This window comes from Ursus americanus, chromosome 19 (genome assembly GCF_024610735.1).
Source record: "Ursus americanus isolate L20-20 chromosome 19, mUrsAme1.1.p, whole genome shotgun sequence".
Lineage (NCBI taxonomy): Eukaryota > Metazoa > Chordata > Mammalia > Carnivora > Ursidae > Ursus > Ursus americanus.
Genome location: NC_142145.1, coordinates 52806252 through 52832531, shown reverse-complemented (window position 1 = coordinate 52832531; position 26280 = coordinate 52806252). Strand labels below are relative to the sequence as shown.

The following is a 26280-nucleotide window of genomic DNA, read 5'->3' as shown; positions in this document are numbered from 1 at the left end:
CCAAAACGCCCCTCCCCTTTTCTGTTGCCTTTGCCCTGTCCTAAAACCCCAAGCCAAGTCTCCCTACCTCCAGAAGCTTCACTGACAGACCGAGACTCCTAATCTCTGCCACCAGCTTGTATTCTGCACCACATCTTTGGCACCTCATAGTAAATGCAATGTTTTTGTGAATCCGTCCTGCCACGTTAAGTGAGTAGGTGAGCGCCTGAAGGGGTGACCAGGAATATTTAAGGAGGGCCTTAAACATGTTAATATGAGTTGGTTACTTGATTAGAGCTTATTGTGAGATGACCTGGAATAATCTCTTTCACCTGTAAATCAGAGCGTGAGCTCCCCCTCCTCCATTTCAGCTGAAAGCCTGATCAATAATGACTTACTTCCCTGATAGACTGGGACGCTTGGGAGACCACCTGTAACTTTGGATCTTGATGGTGGGGAGGAAGGAGGAAGTGGGAAGGAGGGGCCTGCCGAAAAGACAGGGAACCTCTTCCTTCAACCTTTAATTCACGTATTCCCTATTAACGTATTTCTTGAACACCCACCCTGTGCAAGACGCCGACAATTTGCTTTTTCTTCTTTCAAAAAGGAAAAAAAAAAAAAACAAAACCAAAACCAAAACCCACCACTGCAGTCCCTGAGCCAGCAAATTACTCACCTGATGGCCAGGAACCCCCCCCCCCCCCTTCTTACAGTGGGTGGCTGGGAGGCATGAGGAGGGGGACCGAAAGCCTGGGCTGTAACCTAAAGTGGAAATCCAAAGGCTAATGCTATTGGCAACTGTCACAAGGCGTTGTCGCCGAGCCAGACCCTGCGCCAGGATGGAGAAGCCTGTTACAACCTAACTGTCCTGAAGTGCTGCGGTGGCCCCCTCCCCCGCAGCTGGGAGGCGAAAGCAGGACGGGGTTGGCTTTCTCTGCGCCGGCTCTGGGCGTGTGCCCCCGCCGCAGCTCCGCGGAGCCTCCGAGCCGCCTGCAAAGGGGGGCGGGGAGCGGCGGCGAGCAGCCCGCGTCTGCGGCTTCCTCCCCACGCCCGAGCCTCCTGCGCACAGCCGGGAGGACGCAAGCCCGAGCTTCGTCCCCACGCCGCGGCGCGCGGGCTGCCTGCCCAGCCGAGGTAACTTTTCTGGCAGCCGGAGCGGGGGGATCCGAGGGGGGTCTCCGGTTTTCGAGACGCGGAGGACTAGCGTGAGGCCGGGGGCGAGGCGCGCGCGGTGCGCGGCTGACGCGTGCCCCGGCGCCGCACGGCCGCCCGAACCGCGGGAGCCCAGCGCCCGGCTCGGCCCCGGAACCCGCCCGCCCTCCGGCCGGGACCCCCGCGGGGCCGGGCCGAGCCGGTGCGCTGCGCCCCCAGCCGGGGACGTGCCCGCTCCGCCCGCCCGCCGCGCTGCAGCATAGGCTGGGCAGGCGCGCGGAGCCTGAGCATCGGCCTCCGGCCTGGGGGCCTTCCCCGGAGCCCTGGCCGGGAGGGGCGGCTCGGTCCCCGCGTCCCTTCAGTGCCAGTTTGCCCAAATCCCCCGTTTTGGGGCGCCATGTTTTAAGTTAGCTCCGGGTTGGGGGCGAGGGCGAGGCGGGCTGCGCAGGGAGGGGCGGGGGACCGGGGGCGACACTGCGGCGCCGCCCGGGGGCGGGTGGCCGGCGGGCGGGAGGGGCCCTGCGCCCAGCGCGCCGCGGCTGCGGGGTCGTCCCGGGTGCCTGGCGCGGGCGGGCGCGGCGCCGGGCCGGTAAGGTGCGCTCGGCACAAAGCATCCCCGCTCGGGAGCGGGCCGGCAGCTTTTATGTAACTTGTCTCCTTCCCCGAACTGGGGCGGCGTCCCTCGGACGGCGGCGGGGGCTGCAGCCCGGCCGCTGAGGGAGGAGGAGGGAGCGTCCTAGAGAGGTTGCTCCTGGCCCCGCACCTGCGGTGTCCCTCGCCCCAGCCTGCGCTCCCTTGGCCCCCGCACAGGAGCCGGAGCGCGGGGAGGCCGAGGGGCGGGGAGCGGCACTGCTCACCTGGCCCCCGCGGGGCTGCGAGCTGCCTTGGGAGGTGTCTGCGAGGGCGGCTTTGCAGCGCGTGGGGGTGGGGAGGCCGGGGCATCGGACCGCGGGAGTCGTGGTCTCGGCCAATTCCAGGCGGGTGTTTCCCGGCCCCTGCCGCGGGGGCTCGCTTTCTCGACTTTCGCCTCTCATCTCGCCCTACTTCATCCCCTCCGCCTTTCCCCTCTCCCCTCCCACCCCCGCCAAGTTCATGGCTTCTGCAATGCGGTGGGTGTGGTTACCTAGTAAATTGTAACTGGTCCCTTGCAGTGGGAGCAGGCTTTCCTTTTGGGGTTTTATATTTACGGATCCAAAGTTTTCTAGGGTTTTCTCCTCCAGTTGCAGCCCAGGGTTAAAGTTGGAAAGAGATTGTTGGAGAACAAACAGAATGATAAAGAAAACATGTGGTATTAATTACGTGTGGAGGCTGGGCTGGGAAATCCTGAGAGGGCCACGCAGTCCTGCTAATGTAGTGCTTCCATTACGTGTTTAAGTTGGTGTTTCAGTATTTTTACATTAGTCTTGCAGTCCTGCAGAATTGCTTTTGCAGATATCCTGCCTGACCTTTTTGGGGGCCCATTTTAGGCTCTCAGAGGCGGCCAGGTGTCCTGGAGTTTCCCTTGGTAGCATGAATGTCCCTAGTAGAAGAGTCATCACACTAAGTGGTGAAAACATTCTTTGGGGGCCGGGGGGGGGGGGTGTGTGTTACCCTGATATTTAAAGCTTCAAGGAATCCAAAATTATAAAATTCCACTTCTGTCTGGGAGCCCTGGACTCAGCACCGGTGGATTACTGCAAATTAAGCAAAAAAGCCCCATTAAGAAGGGGGAGCACATGAAGCTTGAGTAAACTCTGGGGAATGGGAAGTGATTTATATCTTGGCTCTGACAGGGTTTTTTAAAAATGCATCTTAATTTTGGTTTCAAACTTTTAAAACTTCAGTTGAAGTAACAAAGTTGTGAGGGGAAATAAATTCTGAATTGAGAAGCAGTAACTTTAATTTGTTAATTTCACAAGGCACTGATGAAAAGAAAATCTCTGAATACTGAATACTGTCTTATTTGCATTATAATTTTCTGGTGGTTTAGAAAAGCAAAAATATCCAATGCGCAACGTACTGCATAAAGTTCAGCTAGCTAATCCACTGCAGGCAAATGCTTTTTTTTTTTTTTTTTTTTTGCAAAAAGAAAATGTTTTGTGAATGATTTATCAGTGATAAAAAGAGTAGCCACATTATTTAATTTGTAAACCCCTTTTAGGCCAAGGTTCCAGAAAATACAGGTCAAAGGTCAGTGTCTCTGCGAAGTATTTACGTTTAATTTTTAAGTTCTTTCTTCTGCATGAATGTGATTTAGGTTAAAGGCAGTTTTTGCCAGTTCTTGTACAGGGTTTGGACTTCCGCCAACTTTGAATTGCGTTGAAATAGGAGACCAGGGATTTTTTTTTTTTTTTTACTTGATTAGAAACTATTTTATGTATACATTGGTTTTTTAGAACTGTTTGGTCAAATGCATTAAGGGGCTGCCCAGATAGAAGACAAGCAACCCTTCATGTACTGAGAGATGTGATATTGTCATCAGTTTGTGAATCTTTTCTGGATTTACTCTATGTTGGATTAAATATGGCAGGAGCTTTTTGTCCAGGGTATGGTCTTACGTGTTGTAATATACATACTCATCTTTTAAGTTAGTGCTTTTAAAAAAGTCTTAAAATTCACAAATTAGAATTCGTGTCCTCTTCGGTAAAGTAGAACTTCAGCAGTAAGCTGAAAAATACACGGTTGAGAGAGAGAGAATTTGTGAGAATTTGACTATAATGAAGAGAGAGGTTACTTATTACCTTGACTGCCCTGGACATCTTTGGTTCCCATAGTGTCTTCCAAGTATCCAGCCACAGTCCTGCCCTGAATGTCAGCTTTATTATGGGATATAGACTTACTATTGAAAACCGTGGATCAAATTCATCTTTAGCACCACTTCATTTAGAGAGATCTTTAGTGGTGCAATTGCCGCATCTATTTCTTTCAAAAGGCTTGCTAGCTGCTAATTTGTTGGGCATTTGTCAGACACTCTTGGAGGGTTCTGCTGTCATTCGATTTGCCTTGGCAGCAAAGAATTGTGTGCTCAGAAGCAAGGACTGGAGCAGTGAAGTCATTGCCCTGCCTGGTGTTGTGACATCACTATGGCTCAAAGGAAACAAGGGTGGGGCAGGCAAAACCAGACGGTCTGAAGCATCTTGCTGGCTTTAACTTTGCCTGATAAATGAACGAGACTCTCCTTTCTCAAGTTGAGCTGCACCATAAGGTACTGTTTGGAGGATGGGAAGGTAGATGTGAATTCAAGGCTATGTAGGCAAATGTGTTACATAGATCAAGGAAGAAGAGGTTTTTTTTTTTTTTTTTTAATGAGATAGTAGACATCATCGAATATCCCTTTTAATGGGGAAAACACTATATGTAATCTTTAAAAATGGCCATTTAAAAAATTATCCAGAGAGCAAGAATGAGTCTATATTTTTGTTTATGCACAGAGACTATATATCTATGTCTATATTTTACTATTCTTTGTACTAAAACAGCATTCTTGCTAAATTCTTGGTCTAGTTAATCAGTATTGTCTTTTAGAAGTATGTGTTGTCTATAAAGATAGTGTATTTTCTGGGTAGGCAGTGTTCTTTCTGATTTATTTTTGAGTGATGTGATTGCAATTGGCAATGATGGAAAAAGCTAGAGATCTCACAAGTTTTCAAGATATCTGCAGTGATTTCAGATAATTGATTTCCATTTAAATTGTTTCACAGATTAATTTATAATTTAACATTTTAATCCTAACTTAGATTTCTAGTGCAGAGATGATCACAGACATGTTTCACCAAAATTAGTATGGAATAAATTATAAAAGGAAGTCTGAAATTCTGAAACTGTAAAGTACATTTCACGTTTTGATTTCTGCATGTAATGTGACATGAGCACGAAGAAGTGAAGACTCATAGAATAGCTGCAGATCTTCATTGTCTTTTCCATACCTCCTTGGTCAAGATGACTGTCATTTTTTTCATGTGAGTGTATTATGTATGTAGAGGCTCTGGGCAGTTCTTAACTGTGTGGCTATTCTGCATAAGAACAATTTCCAAAGCAAGGGGGAGAAAAGGGGAAGAATGACACAAGTAGAGAAGTTGAAATTAGATACCAGAATTGCAGATCACTTGGTGGAAATGTCTTCAGTATTGCATTTTTAGACCTTGCGGTGATTGGTTAAATTGCACACTCTAGAATTGTAAGCTTCTATTAGCACCAAACCTCTAATTCTTTTGTAATTTGCAGTATAGCGAAAAAGCTGACAACTTAATTTTTAGATTGCTGACATTTTGGTACATTGTTCTTATAGCCCTTCCTTACAGACTTAGAAATAAAAAAGCAGAAAGGTCTGTACTGGACATAGGAAACAAATGCAATATTTAACCTGCTTCGTGTGTTTGTTTTTCTCTCCACTTTTACTGAGTGTGTGAGTGCGTGATGTGAGTAGGAACTTATTTTTCTTGGAGTTTCATCCCCAAACCAAGTACAGGTCTAAACACTTACAGCATTGAGTAAATATTTATGGACTTGAATGAAAAATGAGCCCATTTGTGACTTATGCTTCGCTACAAAAAAATATTTGAAAAGGCTTCAAAGGCACTGCTGCTTTATTTAAAAATGAGAATTACTGGCCCTCGTCTGTAGTCATTATTTTTAATGGCATGTTCCTCTTCATAACAAGCTTACTATTCTGCCCATAGCTTGAATGAGGTAGGTTCTGGAGGTTTTGCCATATCAGAGAAGAAAATACTGCAGGTACTTAGAGAAACAAGAATGGCTTCTTTAAGAGAAGATGTGCAGGCGGCCTGCTTCCTTTCCTGCCAGCTCTAACTGGTGTCACGGAAGACATCAGTAGAGAGGGAATTCTCAGAAGACGAGGAGAGGGACCGGACTGGTGTGTGACAAAAGCTGAAAATGGATTAGGGCTGGGTGATGATATTGATCCTGACGTCAGCCCATAAAGACAAAAACTATTTTCTGTTGTAGGTCTCTCCTCTTTGGTCATTTTTGTACATAGTGTCTGCATTCTCAAACAGTGAGTTTCTCTGTGTCTTTTGCAAGCCCCGAATGTCATCATTTCTACAACAAACTTACATTTTCATGTTTTAACATGTCTGAATTTGGGATATGACTTACAGTTGCTCTCAGCCGTGTGGCAGAGAGAAAGCAGGCAACTGATTTCACTGGTTGGAGCAGTGAAGATTGATGTTAGCTGATTGGAAGAAAACCTTGGAGTAGTAACGGGCACTGGTAAGAAACGGCGCCTCACCAATAAAGATGCTCAGGGGTTGGCATTGTGGGAAAGCAGGGACAGCGATAACTGCGTCGGCCTGCGATTCAAAGGAGTCAGAGTCCGACCGAGTAAGGAATTTTTAGGAATACCTTGGCCAAACTATTTTGTTTCTGTGTATTTATTTATGCATAGAATACCTAAATAAACCTAAGAGTTCTTTAAATAACTAGAAAAGAAATATTCTGATACATGAGTCATAACTTGATTGGCAGAGTGCTGTGTCTCTTACGATGATTGGTGTCATGGATTTTATGGAATACTGTTTGTCACTTGGGTGTGCTAATTTTTTTTTTTTTAACAAAAAATGCTTTATAATGTTCAGTGCTGATTTATATGGCCCATTCTGTGTATTAGTAATTATTTTTTTAAGATTTTAAAAAATTTATTTAGGGAGAGAGAGAGTGCACACACGCGGGGAGAGGGGCAGAGAAGGGGGGGAGAGAGAGAATCTCAGCAGACCCCCCTGGGTGAGGGGCTCCATCTCACAACCCCGAGATCGTGACCTGAGCTGAAACCAAGAGTCAGACACTTAATCAAATGCACTACCCAGGTGCCCCAATAATTATGTTTCTTATGTGCATTACTTTATAGGACACATCTATTGAATGGTCTTCATATTCTATTTTGGTCCTTGGAAGATGGTTGGACTTTGATTGAGATTAGTCCTGGTAGGACACTCCAGAGGTCAACAGGCCTAAATTTAGCTGGAATGTAGCCTTTACACAAGGGAGCAGTAGGAGACAAGTCGAAGGAGGAAGTGTGGGGCCTGCTTGCGGAAGGTTTCTGGATAAGAGACGAAAGGATATTTCAGACTTTACTAGACAGTGGGGAGCTAGTGAAGGTAACTGAGTAGGGAAGAAGAGTGTTTATCTGGTAATGAATGTAGGGTGTATTGGATTTTAGGAGTCTGGAGGTAGATGAGCTTTTGTTAATGGCCTAATCCAGAATTTTTCAGAAATTGATTGTAATGATTTCTCTCCGTGATTGCTATTTGGCAACTCCATATATTTTTTTGTGGTCACATTCAGTTGGAGGTTGGTGGTTGTTTTTAAGCTGTTTAGAGTGGAAGGTTAGATATATGGAAGATGGAAAGATTTTCATGCTGCTTATCTGTCCTTCCAATTAAAACATCTTTGTTATTTTAGATATTAAAAAATATTGCGTGCTTACTTAAAAATACGTTGTAGGGGCACCTGGGTGGCTGAGTCGGTTAAGTGTCCAACTCTTGATTTCAGCTCAGGTTGTGATCTCAGGGTCCTGAGATTGAACCCGGCGTTGGGCTCCCCACTGGGCATGGAACCTGCTTGAGATTCTCTCTTTCCCTCTCCTTCTGCCCCTCCCACCCCTCTAAAAAAGTAAAAATAAAATGAAGTAAAATATATTCTAAAATACTGAAAAACAAAAAGGAGAAATCCCCTCCTCTAGAGACAGCTACTGTTAACATTTTTGGCAAACATCCTTCCAAAGCTGTCTCTTGGAATGTCTCATATACCGTAGTGGGTCCTGGAATCAGACAGACTTGGGCTGGGCTCTCAGTCTCACTATTTAATCATTCTGTGACCTGGGTCAGCTCTCAACTTCCTTGACTCTGTTTGCTGATTTCTAAAATGGCCATAATGCTTAAGTCTCAAGGGTAGGAGGATTAAGTGATACAATGCATGCAAAGCACTAAACACAGTACCCAGTTTGTTCATAAGTGCCTAGTAAATAGCAGTGGCTTTATTTTGTGTATATACAGACTCAGGTACATATTTTATAAGAACAGATTTCTAGCTTAAACACTATATGTAACCATTTTCTTTTTTATGTAGCAGTATGTCCTGGGAAGCTTTCTCATGTATACAAATCTATATCTACAACATTATTTTTAATGAGAAATAAATATTTTCTTTGGGTCCCATACAATACTGGTGAAGGATCATTACCTTAATGATGGTGATTATTTGAAATCTTGCCCTCCAGCCCCTTCTCCTCCTGCTGCTTACTGCCTGTACTTTTCGGCATTGTCTTGTAGCACACACATCAGGAGGCTGTGGTGACACAGGACATTAAGCAAAATTAAAACATCTAATGGCCAGTCGTGTACATCTCAGTGTCATGTGTGTGTATTTAGTTCTAATAAACTAAAACAACCAGGCTTTAGCCATATTTATTTATTTATTTTTTTGATTTCTTAATTCACACACAGACAGATGACCTCCCCTGGCACAGCCTGACCTTGAGGTCCCAGGTACCTACCGTCTCCCCATGTGTGTCCCGGAATCCCCCAACAGGCAGCAGACACCACAGCCTGGAACTGAACTAGACTCTGAATTCAGAGTTGAGACGCTTCAGAGTCTGGGATAGTTTAGGAGGTGTGGGGGCATGGGGCTTCCAGAGAAAGAAAAGAAAAAAAAATAAGCTGCCCTGGCTCTCGTTCTGATTTCCGAACCTGGCCTTTGTCTTCAACAGTAGCGGGTTAGTGAGTGTTGGACTCCGTTCACAGATTTCATGCAGATTCTCCAGGGATATGGGCCACTCTGTTATGGTTTTCACTCCTAGTTTTACTTGAAATCGTGTTGTGTCCCTACATTCATGTGGCCGAGGAAAACAGCTGTATGATCCCAAGATGGCGCTAACTGGCTCGGTGGACCTGGGCTTCTTCTAGGCCGCCATGATGGAGCCTGAGCCCAAGGATGGGCCTGGGAGTTGCTTGATTTTATGTAATTTGTATCTAGAGTTACTCACATCATGGCATTACAGTGTTTGGTAATTTCATTTGAGAGAATTCTTGTTTTTTGTCTACTTTATGCCATTATTTTCTGCTATAGATGGTGACTTTTATTAACTTGAGCTTAAGAGGAATATCGTTAGTGGACAAAGTATGGGGTTGGAAAAGGTATAGAAGCTGACCAACTTGCTCAAGACATTTGGAAAGTTCTTCCCCTTAAATCCTCAAATCTAGATAGCAGTAATTAATGGAGAGGAGCTATGCTGTAGAATAAAGAAAATACAGCGAGAGTAGATATGGGTCGAAACATCTGCGTACCTTCAGCTCGGTAACTCGGGACAGGTTGCTCCATTTCTCTGGTCAAGGTCCTCCAGCTGTGAAACGGCAATGATGGTGCCAACTGGAAGGTTGAAATGAGACGTATACATCCGCAGACCTGTAGAGCCATGTGTAATGAGAGTAGGCACACAGTAATGTTTTCCCAATTAAGCTACTTCATTGTTTGCCTGCTTTGCTTGTTCCTAGAGACCTGTTAGGAACTGTGAGATTGCAAAGATAAATCCCCAAGGGGAATATGGAATTTTGGGACATTCCACCACAAACTCCGTAATCCAAAAGATAGCCCTCAATGAGAATATAGGATTTTGTCAAATTTGAAACTCCGGATGACAGTAGTCGAGGTTTGCGAGGAATTAGCCACAGTGGTTTTCACATTTTCTTGTGTAACACAATTTCTTGGGGGAATTTGTTAAAAAGCAGTTTCTAGGGGCCCATCCATAGTTCTCAGCAGGTCTGGAGCTGGGTTCAGACGTCTGTATGTCAGCAGGTGCTCCAGCGGATGCTGATGGTGTGGTCCCTGGACCACATTTTGGATAACAATCTTGAGGAATCTCATCTCGACCACTTTCTAGTTTACTGGTTACCGTCTGGTAAATACGTAATTGGGAAAGAAACTACCCTGTCAATAAATAGTACTGATGTTTGAGAGAATGCTCAGCGTAAAGAGCCCTGCCTGGTTTCACTATGGCTGGTCCATCACGTAATCCCCTTTGTTCTGGGAAATTACGTAAAATTTAAAAGATTAAGGAAGTAGGATTAAAGGTTAGTTTTCTTATCTGTTAATAGGGATGATGCTGATTATGCAGGAAATGGTCAGGAGTGTTCAATTAGTGAGTGAAAGGGGCCCTGGGTCGGGCAGTCCTTGAGCATCCGACTCTTGGTTTCGGCTCAGGTCATGGTCGCAGGGTTATGGGATTAGGTCCTGTGTTGCTAGGGGATTCTCTCTCCCCCTCTCCCTTGTCCCCCGCCCCCAATCATGCATGCTGTAAGCAAGCAAGTAAATAAATAAAATCTTTTAAAAAATTAGTAAGTGAAAATAGGTGGCTCGGTATGCCTTCAGTTGGGGTTAGTTTTCTCTATAATACACAATTGGAGTATAATCAGTAAAGAGGAAATCCCTCTATGGGTAAAGGTGATTCTGCTGATCAAAATGTTACCGAGGTATTTGAGTTTTACAGATATTCTTAAGTTGTTAGGAGGTTCTTACATATGAGAAAATGAAAGTGATTAAAACCTTTGTTTTCTTTGCAGATGTTAGTATTTTTTTTAATGTAAAGTTCGATGATTCATTAGTTGCATATAACACCCAGTGCACCATGCAATACGTGCCCTCCTTACTACCCATCACCAGTCTATCCCATTCCCCCACCCCCCTCCCCTCTGAAGCCCTCAGTTTGTTTCTCAGAGTCCATAGTCTCTCATGCTTCATTCCCCCTTCTGATTACCCCCCTTTCTTTATCCCTTTCTTCTCCTACCGATCTTCCTACTTCTTATGTTCCATAGATGAGAGAAATCATATGATAATTGTCTTTCTCTGCTTGACTTATTTCACTTAGCATTATCTCCTCCAGTGCCGTCCATGTTGTAGCAAATGTTGAGAACTCGTTCTTTCTGATAGCTGAGTAATATTCCATTGTATATATGGACCACATCTTCTTAATCCAGTCATCTGTGAAGGGCATCTCGGCTCCTTCCACGATTTAGCTATTGTGGACAATGCTGCTATGAACATTGGGGTGCATATGGCACTTCTTCACTACGTCTGTATCTTTGGGGTAAACACCTGGTAGTGCAATTGCTGGATCATAGGGTAGCTCAATTTTTAACTAGTATTCTTAGTGATATTATAGAAATGGTGAATGGCCAGATTACACTATGATGTATGCTAATTAGCTTTATTTTCTCTATTCTCCTATCCAAAAAAGACACACACTTCTCACTTCTCTACGTAGAGAGGCAATAAAACAAAAGTCACTTGTATTTCATCCTTGAATTACATCAATTTTTAGGGTCTAAGGATGAATTCCAGAGGGAGCTTCCAGACCTTGGAGCGATGGCTGCGGTGCAGCCTTGCGGGTCTGAAGCAGCTTTCCTGACAGCGTGGCTCTTGGTATGGGGAGAACGCAAGTGAGATGAGTTATTTAACCATCATCAGACTGTGACTTTTCTCCCTCTCACTGCAGTGTCCCCAGGTGTCACCAGACTTGCATCTTGGAACCACCTGTACAAGTGCCTTAACATTCAGACAATTTGTAAAGGCTAAAGGATGGACTATACAAATATTAGTACGTTAAATTTTATAATCTTTTTCTACTTAATTTCCAGCAAAGCGTTCCTCTGAAACATTTATTGGTTTTATCTGTTTACCGTCATACCCGCTATTTCTACGTGTTATTATTTAAGAGTTGGATTTCAACTTGGTGATCTCCTTGCCTGCAACTTCTCCTGGCTAAAATTAAAAACGACCTTATGCGGTCTTCCTAGTGTGCTGAGGAGCCCGTGTTGCTGGTCAATTCGAAGGTAGCCCCCTGCTGAACACCGAACATGCGTCTACACCCTGCCCCTGGCTGGCTTCCCCCCCCTCTGTCTCAGTGACTGTTTTGTCTACCCCACGATGAATCCAGGCCTTCTCCATCCAGGCCAGCTTCTGTCCCAACTATCCCTTCTCCAGACGACTCTGGTTCCAGTGTCTGTCAGCTGAAAGAAAGAAGCGAAACAAACCGACCCCATCTTTTTTGTTTGTTTTGTTTTTAAAGATTTTATTTATTGGGGCGCCTGGGTGGCACAGCGGTTAAGTGTCTGCCTTCGGCTCAGGGCGTGATCCCGGTGTTGTGGGATCGAGCCCCACATCAGGCTCCTCTGCTATGAGCCTGCTTCTTCCTCTCCCACTCCCCCTGCTTGTGTTCCCTCTCTCGCTGGCTGTCTCTATCTCTGTCAAATAAATAAATAAAATCTTTAAAAAAAAATAAAGATTTTATTTATTTATTTGACAAAGACACAGCGAGAGAGGGAACATCAGCAAGGGGAGTGGGAGAGGGAGAAGCAGGCTTCCCGCTGAGCAGGGAGCCCGACGCAGGGAGTCCTGGGATCACGATCTGAGCTGTAGGCAGACGCTTAACAACTGAGCCACCCAGGCGCCCCCCAACCCCGTCTTTTGACTCTGCTTCCTCTTCCAGCGTGTTGCCTGTGTTTCTTCTCGGCTGCTTTGCCATGAGCCAGACTTCTTTGAAATTATGATTTGTCCAAGCAGGATGCTCATTTGGCAACAGTGATAGTTAATTTTAAAAGATTCACTAACAGCAAAATGCACATTTAGACTGTAAAGACCGATGACATGTACCAAAGCTCGGCACTTTGAGCCTTTGTAAGGTTTGGTTCCTTTGTTCATTCCTTTACTCGTTTATTTGTTTATTCCACAAATACTTCTGGAAGGCTCCTCGTGAATCTGGTACCTTGCTTGGTGCTAGGATGGCAGCAGTGAACAGGACAAACCTGACCTCTCTGCTTTGCTGTTTGCCCTGTAGTTTAAGCAGAGGGATAGGCAATAAGCAAATACATGTGATTTCGGGGAGGGGGGCAATGAACGCCCTGAAGCGGGACCAGATGACAGTGACCATGGGTTTAGTGGGCTACTTTAGATACTGCCATTTGAGGACTTTTAGCATTTTACGAAGTCCTCATTTGTACCCCTTCTTTTCCGGGTGTGATACTAATTATTATAAGTGGTCCGGGGCAGGGACCCCATCTGTAATCATTGTGTGTGTTTGGGGGGGGGGGTACAGTGCCTCAGGTGATCCCCTGTCACTGTGGAATAAATAGCCTTTACTCCTGCCCTCCTTTCCTGTGCCTTACCTTTCTTGTGATATTATTTTGACTTTGAATACACCTCCTCTTCTTTCTCATGTATGTTTAATTTCTCCTACTGTTCCACTCAGATGTGGACTGTGAAACTGATGACCCTTGTTACTGACGTTTGAATTCATAATTTTGTAATCCTTTTTCTTAAGGAATGTTCCCCAAATTGTAAAAGCTTTAGCGCTTACAAAAGCTACATCTGCCTCCCAGCCTACTCCACTTTCAGCTGCCCCTTTTCCGAGGTCCGACTGCAACTCCAGTTAACCAGAATCCGGACCCTTGACTATGTCCCAACTTGTTCATGTTCTTCTGAAGGATCGTGCAGGTGTCCATGACAGACGTGACCAAAGACTTGTGTTTGTTTGCAACTTGGCTGAAAGAAGTCACCGAGCCCCTCTGAGGGAGAGATCTAAATTTGCAGAGCAACCCCACTCTTCTTCCTATAGAATTGTCGTGATGACCAAATGCAGGATTGGCGGGAAAGCACTTGTCGAGCTGTAAAGATGTGCACAATAATACTCGACAGTCTTTGTAGGGAGTTAAGATGGCATACGTCGGGGGAAGGAGCATGTTTGACTTCTTTCATGCCCTACTCCCACAGTTCCTGTGCCTCCATCTGCTCTCCTCACAGTGGAGTGTATCTCGAGTACTTACTAAGTGTCAGCACTACGCCGGTACCGGCAATAGAGTGGTGAACAAAATCAGTGCCCGCTCTCCTGGGGCTCCTTGTCACCCAGGACACAGAGATAAGTGATTGCCTGCATGGCAGTGACAATCCGCCAGGAACGGTGCAGCCACAGGGGAGTTGGGGCAGTGAAGGAGACACAGGAAGCTCCCCTACTCGGACTTGGGTTGTGTGGTCCTGGAAGGAGAGGGTGGGATGTCAGACCTAAGACCTGAGCAGTGGCCTAGCGTTGGCATATGACAGAAACAGGAGGACTGACAGGGTCCAGGGTAGGCCGCAGGGGGTGTTTGAGGTGACTGACCAGCGTGTACAAGGGCCGAGAGGAACGAGGGAGCTAAGTCACTTCGAGGAGTTGAAGGAAACTGCATTTGGCTAAGAAGCAAGATGGGATCCAGGGACAGTGGGGAGAAGATGAGATGAGCCTTGGAGGCCACTGGGATGGAGCTCAGGGCCCCACGAACCACGTCGCCTTGAGGGGGTGTGAAGGCAATGAGGAGTTTTGCCATGTTGGAGCATGTGATCAAACGTGATTTTCAGAAAAGTTACTTTGGCTCTTGTATTAATCTCAGGAATTTCCTTTTTAAGAGACAGTATATCAATTATTAAAGTGACTGTGAGTCATTTGTTTGAGTGAATGAATGAATCTGTAAACTTACTGATAAGTCTTGACTCCACAGCCATCTAGATTTATAACTCCAGGAAATACTTAACCTTAAAAATTTCACTTCCTTTTTCTATAAGCTAAAAATAATCACACTTCACAATAAATTAGTCCTTCCAGCAACCCTGTGTATAAGTCCTTTGCACAGAGTAAGTACTAACCAGTAGCAATATTACTCTCCAGCGGGGAATTCAGGTTAGTTTGAAGTAAAGAAGTGGTGGTAGAGATGGAGAGAAATGAATCATTGGGAAAATGTTTAGGAGGTGGAATTGCAAGGCTTGGTGATGTGTTTGGTTTGGGAGGTAGGGGAGAGGGGAGTAGCCCCACTTGCTGCCCCTGAGCTTAACATCCACCAGGGGAGGCCTGGGTTGATGGTGGCGTTGGTGACGGGGACACAGATGTCAAGATTTGGGGCCGAGGGTCCTGTGGGACATCCAAGAAGAATGATCTTAGACCACACAGGCCTTCTAAATCTGCCATTATTAGAGAATATCCAGGAGGCTTTACACAGGAGTCTGCCAGCTTCGGGGTCGAGACACCAAGTCATTAAAATAGGAAGACCATTGAAGCTGGGAAGATGAGGTCCTAGAGAGAGAACTTTAGGGAAATGTGTTTCAGGAAGGACCAGTATCTGCCCCCCCCCCCCGACTCCCCAGGGGATTGTGTTCCTGAGACGATTTTGCATTGAGCTGCCTCCAGGTTGGCCAGCTCTCAGGAGCTCAGAGAGGTGCTCATTTCCCCGCATGTGCACTGGCCTTCCTCTTCCCCGCTCTCCTTTCTCTCGCAGGCCCAGGGCATCCTGAGGGTGGTGCAAATTGCAGTGGGTTAAGGAGGAGAGGAAAGGAAGGGAGTAGAACTAGTGCGCACAAGTGCCTGGCTGGGATACCTGCGCGCACGGGCGGTGAGGTATGAAATGCAGTTATGAATTTCTATCCACAGTGTTTCATTTTTTTAAAGAAGTATATTGAGAAGCAAAGGTGACATTGCTAAAAATACTCACCTCCTATGTAGAGATGGGGCTGTATTGAAAATTGTGGCAGGCAGCTTAGTTTAAAGCACTAAGCATAGACTTGCTGTATATTCTTTTATGCAGCCTTTCTTCATGAAAGGTACTGATGTGTACTTACAGAGTGCCAGAAGCGTTATGACAGCTTTTTCATCCCCTTAATTTGCTCCCTTTCTCCTTGTGATAACAAATGATTCTACCAGGGCTAAAATATTCTTGATCATAGCTGAACAGAGATACTGGTGCTGTCCCGTCTGTCACTCAAAGGTACATGTCAAGATGACCCACAGATGGTTAAGGAAGCTGAGGATGCTGAGATAGGTTTGAAGATTCTTTTCTAAGAATAGTGCAAAATATTTCTGATACACAGAAAGGTCGAGTAATAGTGTAGTGATCACCTGTATACCCAACATCCAGCTGAAGAAATAAAACATGAGTCAAACGTGCTCTCTCTCCCCAAGCTCTCCTCCACAACGGGGCCTCCCTCCCTCCTGTGAGCAGCAGCTCTTCTGGGTTTGTGTTTCTCATCATGGTAACCGCTCTTCATTCTTTTCCTTGTTACTATTTATCACTATATTGTTTGTGGTCTTGTTTTCAGTGTTTAAAAACTGTTACATGGTGTGCCGTATGTATCCTTCTGCAGCTTGCTGTTTTCATTCGGCATGATGTTTGGGTTCATGTATATTGACATCTGTAGGATTCCATGGTGTATTTCTTAGGGAGGACTGGATGCTTTAGCCAAGGTTCGTGGCTTCCTTACTCATCCTTGAATAGGGTCGTGGTTCCCCCTCAGAGATGTGGTATTGCTGTCCCCTCAGCCTAGAACATTCTCCACCAGCATATTTACACTGCTTGCTCCTTGCACATAAGCCCCCACCACCTCTCACCCCATTTAACACTACCTGTTCCCCTTCCCTGCTTATAATTCTTCATATCAAACATATTTTACTGACTTGTTTATTGCCATCTGCCCCACCCAGAGAATATCAGCTTTGTGAGGACAGGACTTACGTTTGTTCCGCTCACTGCGATAGACCCCTGCTCTTAGAACAGTGCTAAGCACATGATAGGTGCCCAAGAAATATTGAAATGAAGGAGTTATTTAAAATAAAATGGGAGACAATCCCATGAATTTATGAAGGAAAGATCTAAGTCAATCCTTAACATTTAGTAGATCTGTTTTCACTCAAAGTGATTTAACTTTAAGTTGTAAGTATAACCTTAAAAAGTGAGACTCCCCGATGAGAAAGCTTGCCTGTACAGCCTGCGGGATCTTCTTGGGATGTAAAAGAATTGATATGTGTGCCAAGTCAAGACATACGTCACTGAGTGGTGTCATGCTTCCAGAGTGACAGTTGGGTTCCAGTCATATTCAATTAACTTGGACTTGGGATTCTTGATGCTTGTTAGAATATAGTAATTTACCCCCTCCCCCAAGAATTAACACCTTCCATGTTGTCAGTATCTTCCCAGACATACCATCTGGCCTGCCCCCCTTTTTTTCCCTTCCAATTTTAGCACAGTCTAAGGTAAACAGGTTTTTTTTTTCTTACCAATGAATATTCCATTGTCTTGTAATTTAGAAAATAATTTGTACATCTCTCATTTTCACTCTTTGTGCTGGGAAAATCAAGTAGTTGGTTCTTAATTCTGAGCTCTTCAGTGAAATATCAAGTAGATAAGTGAGGTTTTGATTAGGCATGCATTCTAATTAAAGAAAACGGAATGATAATTTTTCTTTTGGAATACAGCAGGAAATTATTTTGAGATATAAAGATAGATATTTTTGTTTTCATATATGGCAAACTAATCTATCTTAGTTTTAAAGAATTTCTTATCCAAAAGAAAATTTTCATTATTGCCTTATTTCTATTTCTTTATAGGAAATTACATTTTTCTCTAAATCTGAATATCATGTCTAGACTTCAGCAAGGTAAAAATCCAGAATTTCTCCTAATTTGGCTGCAGGTACTCAGTGTTGGTGAAGTTGAATGGTCTCTCTTCATTCTTAAATTTGTTTTCAATTATAGTTGAACTTTGAACAACACTGTGAAGGTCCACTTAATGCAGATTTTTTTTCTGATAAATACAGTAGAGTACTGTAAATATATTTTCTCTTCTGATTTTCTTCACATTTTCTTTTTTCTGGTTTTATTATAAGAATGCAGTATACAGTACGTATTACAAAATATGTGTTAAATGACTGCTTATGTTGTTGGAAAGGCCTCCAGTCAACAGTAGGCCATTAGCAGTTAAGTTTTGGGGGAGTCAAAAGTTTTACACAGATATTTGATTGTAGAGAGTGGTTAGTGCCCAGGACCCCTACGTTGTTTAAGTATAAACTGTATATTCCTTTTTTCTTGATCTTAACAGTGACTTATTCCTGCATGAGGCTCTAAGATCAGCGTGAGCTGGGCATGTCGGGTTGATAAAGGGGAGTTGACTGATAAAGAAGATACCAGATTAGATGTTCTCTAATAACTAAAGATGTGGGAGACCCACACCCTGCATGATCATTCCTCATGAAATACTTCAGTTGATGGCCCACAGGAATAGGTTTGCTCAAGGCCTACAGGTGCTGCACGTCTTAAGATCCATCTGTAGTTGGCTTCACAGATTCTAGAATGTCTGATAACAACCATGACTCAGTTTGAAGCTATTATTCTTTAGCACAAGCAGTCAGGATTCTGTCTCAGACCTGGATCAGCAAATCTGATATTTTGCAGCTTTCTTTAAAGAAACTGTGATGACATAGGTAATTGTTTTTATGGCTTTCTGGTGAAATGGAATTGCCTGATGGAACAGACTTATTTCTTGGTGTTCTTTTATACGAAAAGAGGGTGAAGTTGAAAACATGTTAGTAGAAAAAGCGGCTTCATTATGACCCTTACAAGCATTAAATATGCATTGGCTGTTTCTCCGATAGAAAGTAGCTTTTTGGAAGAGGTACTAGGGACACTGCAATGATTTTAACGCATCTGCCTGATAAAGAGAAGTTGATTGAGTGGTAAAGAAGATGTCAGTTTAGATATTCTCTAATAATGGCAGATTTAGAAGGCCTGTATGGTCTAAGATCATTCTCCTCACACCTTTAAGTCCTAAGAAGATAGATACAGGTCTTCATGTCCTGTATTATATACATAATATCTATATAATCATGCATACATATTGTGATTATATTATATACATAACATTTATGTGGGTTATAATCATTGTGGGAGTTTGGATCGGATTTGTGACAGGCGGTTAGTTGTCCTTATATATTATACAGTCTGTATGTTTAATCCCAGCTCAGGCACTTTTCCCTAACAGTGCAGTCATGGGCAAGTTCTTTAGAGTTTCTTCACCTGCAAAGTGTGGATGGTAAGACGCCATGCTAAGTGCATATCCAAATGGGAATTGTAGTAAAGCTGACCTCATGGTGTTGCTATACAGGTTATTAATATTACTAATACAGCATCGAGTTGGGTTCAGCTAGAGCTGGAGCCCATAGAGTAGTGCTGATCCACGTGAGAGCTTTCCTAGGCCATGCAGTTGCTCTTGGACAAAATCCTCATTGCTTTGGTTGTCTGGGCCTTATGCTGACCACTCAGGACCCTGGGCTGTCCAGCCCTGCTCTTCTTGGGCCCGGCGAGGAACAAATGTTGAAAGGGCACAGAAGAAGGGGAACTTCTGTTACTTGGCTGCTCTCACTTTTGCATATCATTTTAAATGGAATGAAATGAAGCGTGGCATATCTGTGCTAAGACTGGGTTTTCTGCAATGCATGATTAAAAGTGAACGATTGAAGTAAGCTAGACGAGTGATCTCACAGTGCTAACACTTGTGTGCATCTTTCAGTTTGACCAGCACCTGCTCCCTGTTGCTTCGGAGAATTCCTCCTGACTCCTTTCTTGTGATTATTTGGAGCGGCCAATCCAGGCCGCCTGCTCCCTGGCTACAGTGGTAGGCTAGGTACCCAGGCCTTGTCAGTCACGCTTCTGCATCCCAGCCATGTGATCCAGGCCAGCTCAGCAGATCCTTCCTGGGACTCCTCCAAAAATAGCGTGAAGGGGCCTTAACTTTTTGAGTGGTTGAGATAGAAGAATGTGGCCTCCTTGCTTGGCCCGTAAAGCATGATGTCAAAAGGAGAGATGACATTATGTGTTAGCAACGTAGAATCCCTGATCTGCCCTGTTTCCTGAAGATGACCAATGGAAATATCTTGTTTATATTTGTTAATTAAGGATAGTAGGAAAGCAGCTGTTAGCAGGATAATATAGTAGTTAGAGCCCAGCCAATTACTGTCTGTATGACCAGAGGAAAGTTCAGTAACCTCTGCATGCTTCAATTTCTTCAATTGGGAATAGTAATAGTAACTGCTTTATAGGTTTGTTGTAAGAATTAAGTAGATTAATATTTCTAGGGATATATATGTGTACACATATCCATATAAATCATATTTAAAATGTGTATTTAAATATCTATTTGTAGGGTATTATAAAGCTATATGCATATTTTTAAATCTCTTTTTTTTAAACAAAAGGTTTTTAAAACCAAAAAAACCCCCTAGTAAGGACATGATCTTGGACAGCCTTTCTCAAAGAGGTCAAGCTTATAACTAACAGGTATTAAAAATTTTTTAAGTTGAATATATTTTGAAAATTTAAATGGAGAAGAATCACATTTTATTTTGCAAAAATATTGTCCCTAATCTTTTTAGGTAAACATTTATGTATAAATTGATTTATTTTATTTTATTTTAAAGATTTTATTCATTCTACAGGGAGAGAGAGAGAACAAGTAGGGAGAGCAGCATAGGGAGAGGGAGAAGCAGACTCCCTACGGAGCAGGGAGCCCGATGTGGGACTCAGTTCCAGGACCATGAGATCATGACCTGAACCGAAGGCAGATACTTAACTGACTGAGCCACCCAGGCGTCCCATAACTTTATTTCTCTTAGTTTGTTGGTATCAATCTGTTTCTGATTTGGAATGTTGGTTTATTGTTTCAATTGACAAAAATTCTGATTTAAATAGTTTGAGGAAGGAAAAAAAAATTATAAGGAGGAGCCTGTGGTGGTCTAGAATGAGAGGAAGACGTGGGGGAAAACAAAAACTTTGAGCGATCCACTCTGAATACCTTCTATTCAGAAACCATTGTGGATAACGTTTGGTTCAGTAGCCAAATCTAACACCATTTCATGGTCAGTAATGTCAGTTTACCAGTTTGTGAAATCTTAAACTATGGAAACCAGTGCTTTTCACCATCATTGTGGCCCTTGTATAATGTACACAGTATATGTCTGTCCTCATGGAAATTTCAGTGGGAGTTACTCCTTTTGTATATCCCCATTTGCATTTGCTTGACGTATGATGTTTTTGATACTGGGTCCTTGATATTTCTTCTCTTTCAATCTTGAAATACAGTCAGTAGAATTTGACTTTGGTGCATTGTAGCGAAATGGAAAACATGTCTGTTACTTTCTATCTGTTGCCATGCTTTGTTATGTTTCAATGTTTACAATTTGACTCCTATTAGGATGACTTTTAGAAACAATGTTAGTTGTTCATTGTTTCAGCTCCTTGAATGTAGACATGGGTCAATAACCAAGGGAATAGATATGCATTCTAAAGGCTTTAAACTCTAATGACATTTTATGGTGAACAGGCTGATAAATGCACTTGTGTATTTTTGAAGTAGAGCACAAAACAATGAAACATGTAGTCTCTAAAAGATAGTATATGGCGCATGCGTTCCCTGACAAATACCTTCTCTTATCCAGATCACCATTTATGTCTACAGAAATATATTGGTTATATTATTATTATCCTGTAACTATAAATATGTTTGGCATTGAAAGGAGTAAATGTTTCTGTTCTGCAAAGATAACTTGTGGTAAACAAACTCCTGGTATGCATTGTCTGATACTGTTTAATTGCCATTCTTGCTACAAGTAAATTTTTAATTGTTAATATTTTATAGTAGGATTAAGGCTTTTAATGGCTAATGTTGAGCCTACTTGTCAGTGTTTCAACATCTTATGATTAAGTTAATCCAATAATGTTTTTGAATGCCAGCTAAATTAGTTATTTATATTCATTTACTTATTGACCAAATTTTTCTTGAGAATCTATTATGTGCCAGACACTTTACTCCATAGTGGTGAGTGGGAACCAGAAAATTTCTGCCACATGGAGCTTATGTTCTGGTCTGATCTTCTGCTATCTCTAAGCCTGCAGCATCTTTGTTAGGTAGGTATTATGCCCAGTCCGTAGGTTCTGAGTGCAAGTTTGAGCTTTATACTCTTTGAACGGGGAGGGGGGGGGGTGCATGGGTGATGTTACCTGGAGGAGAAATAAAAGTGTTGCATTTTCTGATTTTGTTCCCCTCAATAATGTACATCAAAAGTGTTATGCTGTGTAATAGAGGTGGAGAGAAACTAAAGTGTTACTACCTATTTTACTATTAATCAGATTTCACATGCTAGTTTTTAGATACTTTTTCTTTAAGTAGAATTTTAACTGTGGAAACATTTCATTTAAATTCTTGGAAAATATTTTAAGTGGAGGACAAGTTTATAATTTATCTTCAATTTCTTATTTGATTGGCAGCAACCTTAGCAACAAAATAATATTCATGCAGAAGATAGATTATTATACTTTGGCCTTTTCTAACCAGAACATTTTAGCTCGTGGGGAGGTGCTTAGCCACTCTGACCTGGCTCCCTTCCCTTCTAATATGAGGCAGGCAGTTTAATTGTCTCTCCTAGATTAATACTCTATGACTCAGAAACATGTCCAACTTACACGACTCAGAAATAAATCTACTGACCTAGTTTATTTGGCCTTGATTATTTTCTCCATGATTTGAAGCATCTTTCTTTTGGGGGCACATCTGGTTTGACACCTTTGAAATGTTGTCAGGTACTGGGTATTGCTATTAGTCCCTGTGTCCTGGAGCCCAGCAATGAAGGCGGAGAGGCAGCCATGTGTCATCAACAAGATCTTTGACTTGCCTCAGAGGACGGAACAATCTCACTGCCAAGCAGCATTTGCTGCGTCGATCCCCACAGATGTTTTGGGTTTTGGTCGTCCTGACCGGCATTTGTCTAGTGCTGTAGATGCTGATACTTGTCTTTCTAGTGATTTCCATGAAAACAGACCAGTGTAAAGTTGTCGAATAGCCAGCTACTGGAGGATAAGTTCGAGTAATTATGCAGCTAAATGTACCTCAAAGCAGGGACAGGGAAGGTAAAGCCTTTCTTTGGAAAAACAAAGCCTGTCTGTGTGTTGGATGGACCTGCCTTGAAAGTAAGATGATCCTGTTGTCACCTCTCGTGGAGGTTTGACTGACTCAGTGAGGAGACGCTGCAAAGGTGTCCTCAGCATCGCTCTGAGAGCCCTCTTCGCGACCATGGGGGTGGGGGCCATAGAGCCCGTGGCTTCAGCACCGTCTTTTGAGAAAGGCATTCTCCAGTTCCCTAGGAGCCAACCTGTGCTCTTAAAACCTACTTGGCACTTGATTTATTGAGCGAGAGCAGTTCTCGGGTGCAGGCGAGAGCTGAGTGACTATTTCCCTGAGCATTTCTGAAAGGAGAACAACGAGAACCGAGATGGACACATCAGAAGTAACTGGGACGTAGGATGGGTACAAAAATGAGTTTCATCATAGTCCATCTCCCCTCCCTTTACTGGCCGAGGTGCTGAGCTGTTTCACCGTCTCCGAGAAGGTCCTCGCACGTGTCTGCATCCGTCCACGCCGACGGGCCCGGCCCGGCTCTGCGCCACGTGGCCGGCCTTTGCTGGGAACGTGATGTGCGCTTTTCCGTGAAAAACAACTGTTGAGGATTTGTTGCTGTTTCAGTCATGTTTTCCTCTCCTCAGAGCTTAGCGTGAGTCGTTTTCCCTGCAATTTTTCTCTCTTATCAACCCTATAATTTTATTGTAATAATTCGCTGTGGGATGTCACTTGACGCACATCTGAGCCGACGTCTTTGCCGAGCAAACAGATTGCCTGCTAATTTGCCAAATAAATGGGTTCAGACACTTTTTCGTGAGCTTCTGCTTATTCTTTTTAACTTCTGAGATCCTCGTACCAAAAGAAAAAGCTCAAATCTTTCCCTTTTAATCCTCCTCTTCATCTTCAAATACGTGTCCGTGTAGAGGGAAGTTTGTTGCGGTCTTCAGGCCTCGGCGACAGCACGGAGAAGCCCTCCATGTCCGGCATGTTGCGTGTTTACATCCCTACGGTGGCAACTGGTCTGTGTTAAATATAAGGAGATCGTTTTATCCTTCCAATAAGGAAAGTGTTAAGAAATAGTATGCAAAATATGCTGCTCATTCATTAGCTCATTCAACAAATATTTACTGAGTGCCTGCCGCTGAGTGCCAGGCATTATTCTGGGAACTAAAGATTGAGCAGTGAACAAGCCAGTAAAAATCCTGCTGTCCTGGAAGTTATACTCTAGAAGTGAGAAACCAAAAAGAAGCAATACCTTAATATAGAATCTGGGAGGCCCGATAAATGTTATGGAGCAAATACAGCAGGGACGAGGAATGGGAAGGGCAGGTTGAAATTTTGGACAGTGCAGTTAGGGGCAACGTGAGGGACGGAGGTGCGTTTGAGCAGAGCCCTGAAGGGGGCGCAAGGGAGGCCATGGGTATCTGCAGGAAGAGCACTGCAGCCTGGAGTGTGAGGTGGGGATGGGCCCGGCAGCCTGGTAGCCCTATTTGCTACAAGAATGCAAATGTGGCTGGAGTGGAGAGAGGGAGGGTAATAAGAGGGGAGGTCAGAGAAGACATGGGAACACGAATGGCACAGCCTTGGCTTCCCCTAGTGTGATGAGAAGTGACTGGGGGCTTGTGAGCAGAGCAATCCCCTGATCTCACCTTCTATTTTAAGAGAGGAACTCTAGCAGATGGGTAAAGAAGAGACTGTGGTGGGGAGGAGGGAAGGCCAGAGAGAACCTGTAGGAGCTCAGTCCAGTGATCCGGGTGGGGATGATGGTGACAATGTCTAGAGCTACAAAGTTGGTTAAGTCTTCAAGACTCAGTGTAGGGAGAGAAGAGCAGAGCTTTAAGGATTGAGCCCTGTCATACTTCAGTGTCTACAGACCCAAGAGCCATCTTTCCCCCAGTAAAGCAGACACTGGGGGGTTTGCTGGGGGAAAACCAGGAGCCTGGGGTCAGGAACCCTAAAGGAGAAAGCATTTGAAGGGGGAGGCGGTGGCGCCTGTGCCCCGTGTTGCTGATAGAAAAAGCAGGGTGTGAGACCATGTGCGTAAAGACGCTTCCCTTTTGTTGAAAACAGGAGTTTATGTACATAGGTGTGCTTCACTATGCCCGGAACATTTCTGGGGGAATGCTCAAAAACCTTGACCGTGTGTCCTCTGTGGAGGCACAATGGGGCTCTAGTAAGGTGATAGGGAGGCTTCCGAAGTTTAGGAATTGTGGTTAGTTTTTAAGTCCCTATAAGCTGTTTCCACGTAAGAACATTTCAGTTGAGAGCAACCACTTCCTGTCCCTTCTTTTTTCTTTCCTTGGCACTCTGAGTAGTTCTTCCTGTGGGATCATGGCAGACTCACCCTGGCACACTCTCCGACTACAGCCGGTGCACCCTCTCCCTCCACTCCCTCCCTCCCTCACACATAGTGAGTGCTTAATTGTGCCAAGGATGGCTTGAAATGTTTGGTGACAGCGCCATGAACCAAATAGACAAAGTGATACTTCTTGTCTTTGAGCAATGCCCCGCCCTCCTCCCCCACAACTACTCCCAGCTGGGTTTAAGGAGTCCAGTGCATCTTAGGGATTCTACTAAAATGTTGTTCACATGCGTCTGGCTTAAGTCCTCCTTGAAGCCTAACTATAATTTATGACATTATTTCTGTGAAAAACAGGATTGGGGGCTCTTGACAACCATTTTACAAGTAGCATTTTGGAAATAATTGGCAATTGGAAACTTCCCATACTTCTGATCAGATTTTGTGTAATAATCTACTCTTGGTGATCTCTGCTAATAGCAATATGTAGTAAACATATACATTTGGACTGCTGAGATAAAAAAAGTCCTACTTGTCTTACTAATTGTTTTGCTTAGGCTAATCTTCAAATGAGTTTACATTCCTCGAATGTGTACTGACACCCAGGACGATATAATCTAGCCACGTGCAGTGAAACGGAAATGCTGGAAGTTCACAGTGTTAAGCATTTTTGGTTTAAGGAGTCCTGGGAGTGCAAGAAACAGTGACATCTCTTATCAGAGATGGTTTTGCTTTTATTTCTTTTTCTTTTCTTTTTTTTTTTTTAAGAGAATGTTGGAGGGGAGGGGTGGAAAGAGAATCTCAAGCCGACTTCACACTGAGCCCTATGCAGGGCTCGATCTCATGACCCTAGGATCATGACCTGAGAAATCAAGAGGTGGAAGCTTAACTGACCAAGCCACCCAGGCACCCCTCCATCAGAGATGGTTTTAAAGCCCTTTTTTGGTACTAGAAGAAATAAACCAGTTTAATGAAAAAGTCACATGGGAAACAACTGATAACGTCAGGAACTAGCATGAGACATGCTGGTCCCCTGTTGACCATGTGATTTCCGGCTTGAGAAATTCTCACTCGTCAGTAGAATGAGTAAGAGGAACAAAAATTCCCAGATTCTTGCTTCAT

At 43.9% G+C, this 26280-nt stretch overlaps 1 protein-coding gene across 6 annotated transcripts in view; it reads left to right on the top strand.

Moving 5' to 3' along the window:
• Window positions 1-875: 875 nt before the first annotated feature.
• Window positions 876-26280, top strand: part of EPB41L3 (erythrocyte membrane protein band 4.1 like 3) — a 138397-nt gene continuing 112992 nt past the window's right edge. For 3 of the 6 annotated variants that reach the window (XM_045781814.2, XM_087869956.1, XM_045781811.2), the window contains exon 1: window positions 988-1113. The gene's annotated coding sequence lies outside the window, so the exon portion shown is untranslated. Of the gene's footprint in view, window positions 1114-2718; window positions 4316-26280 lie in introns of those variants that run through there. The other 3 variants (XM_087869959.1, XM_087869958.1, XM_087869955.1) reach the window with 3 other exon arrangements.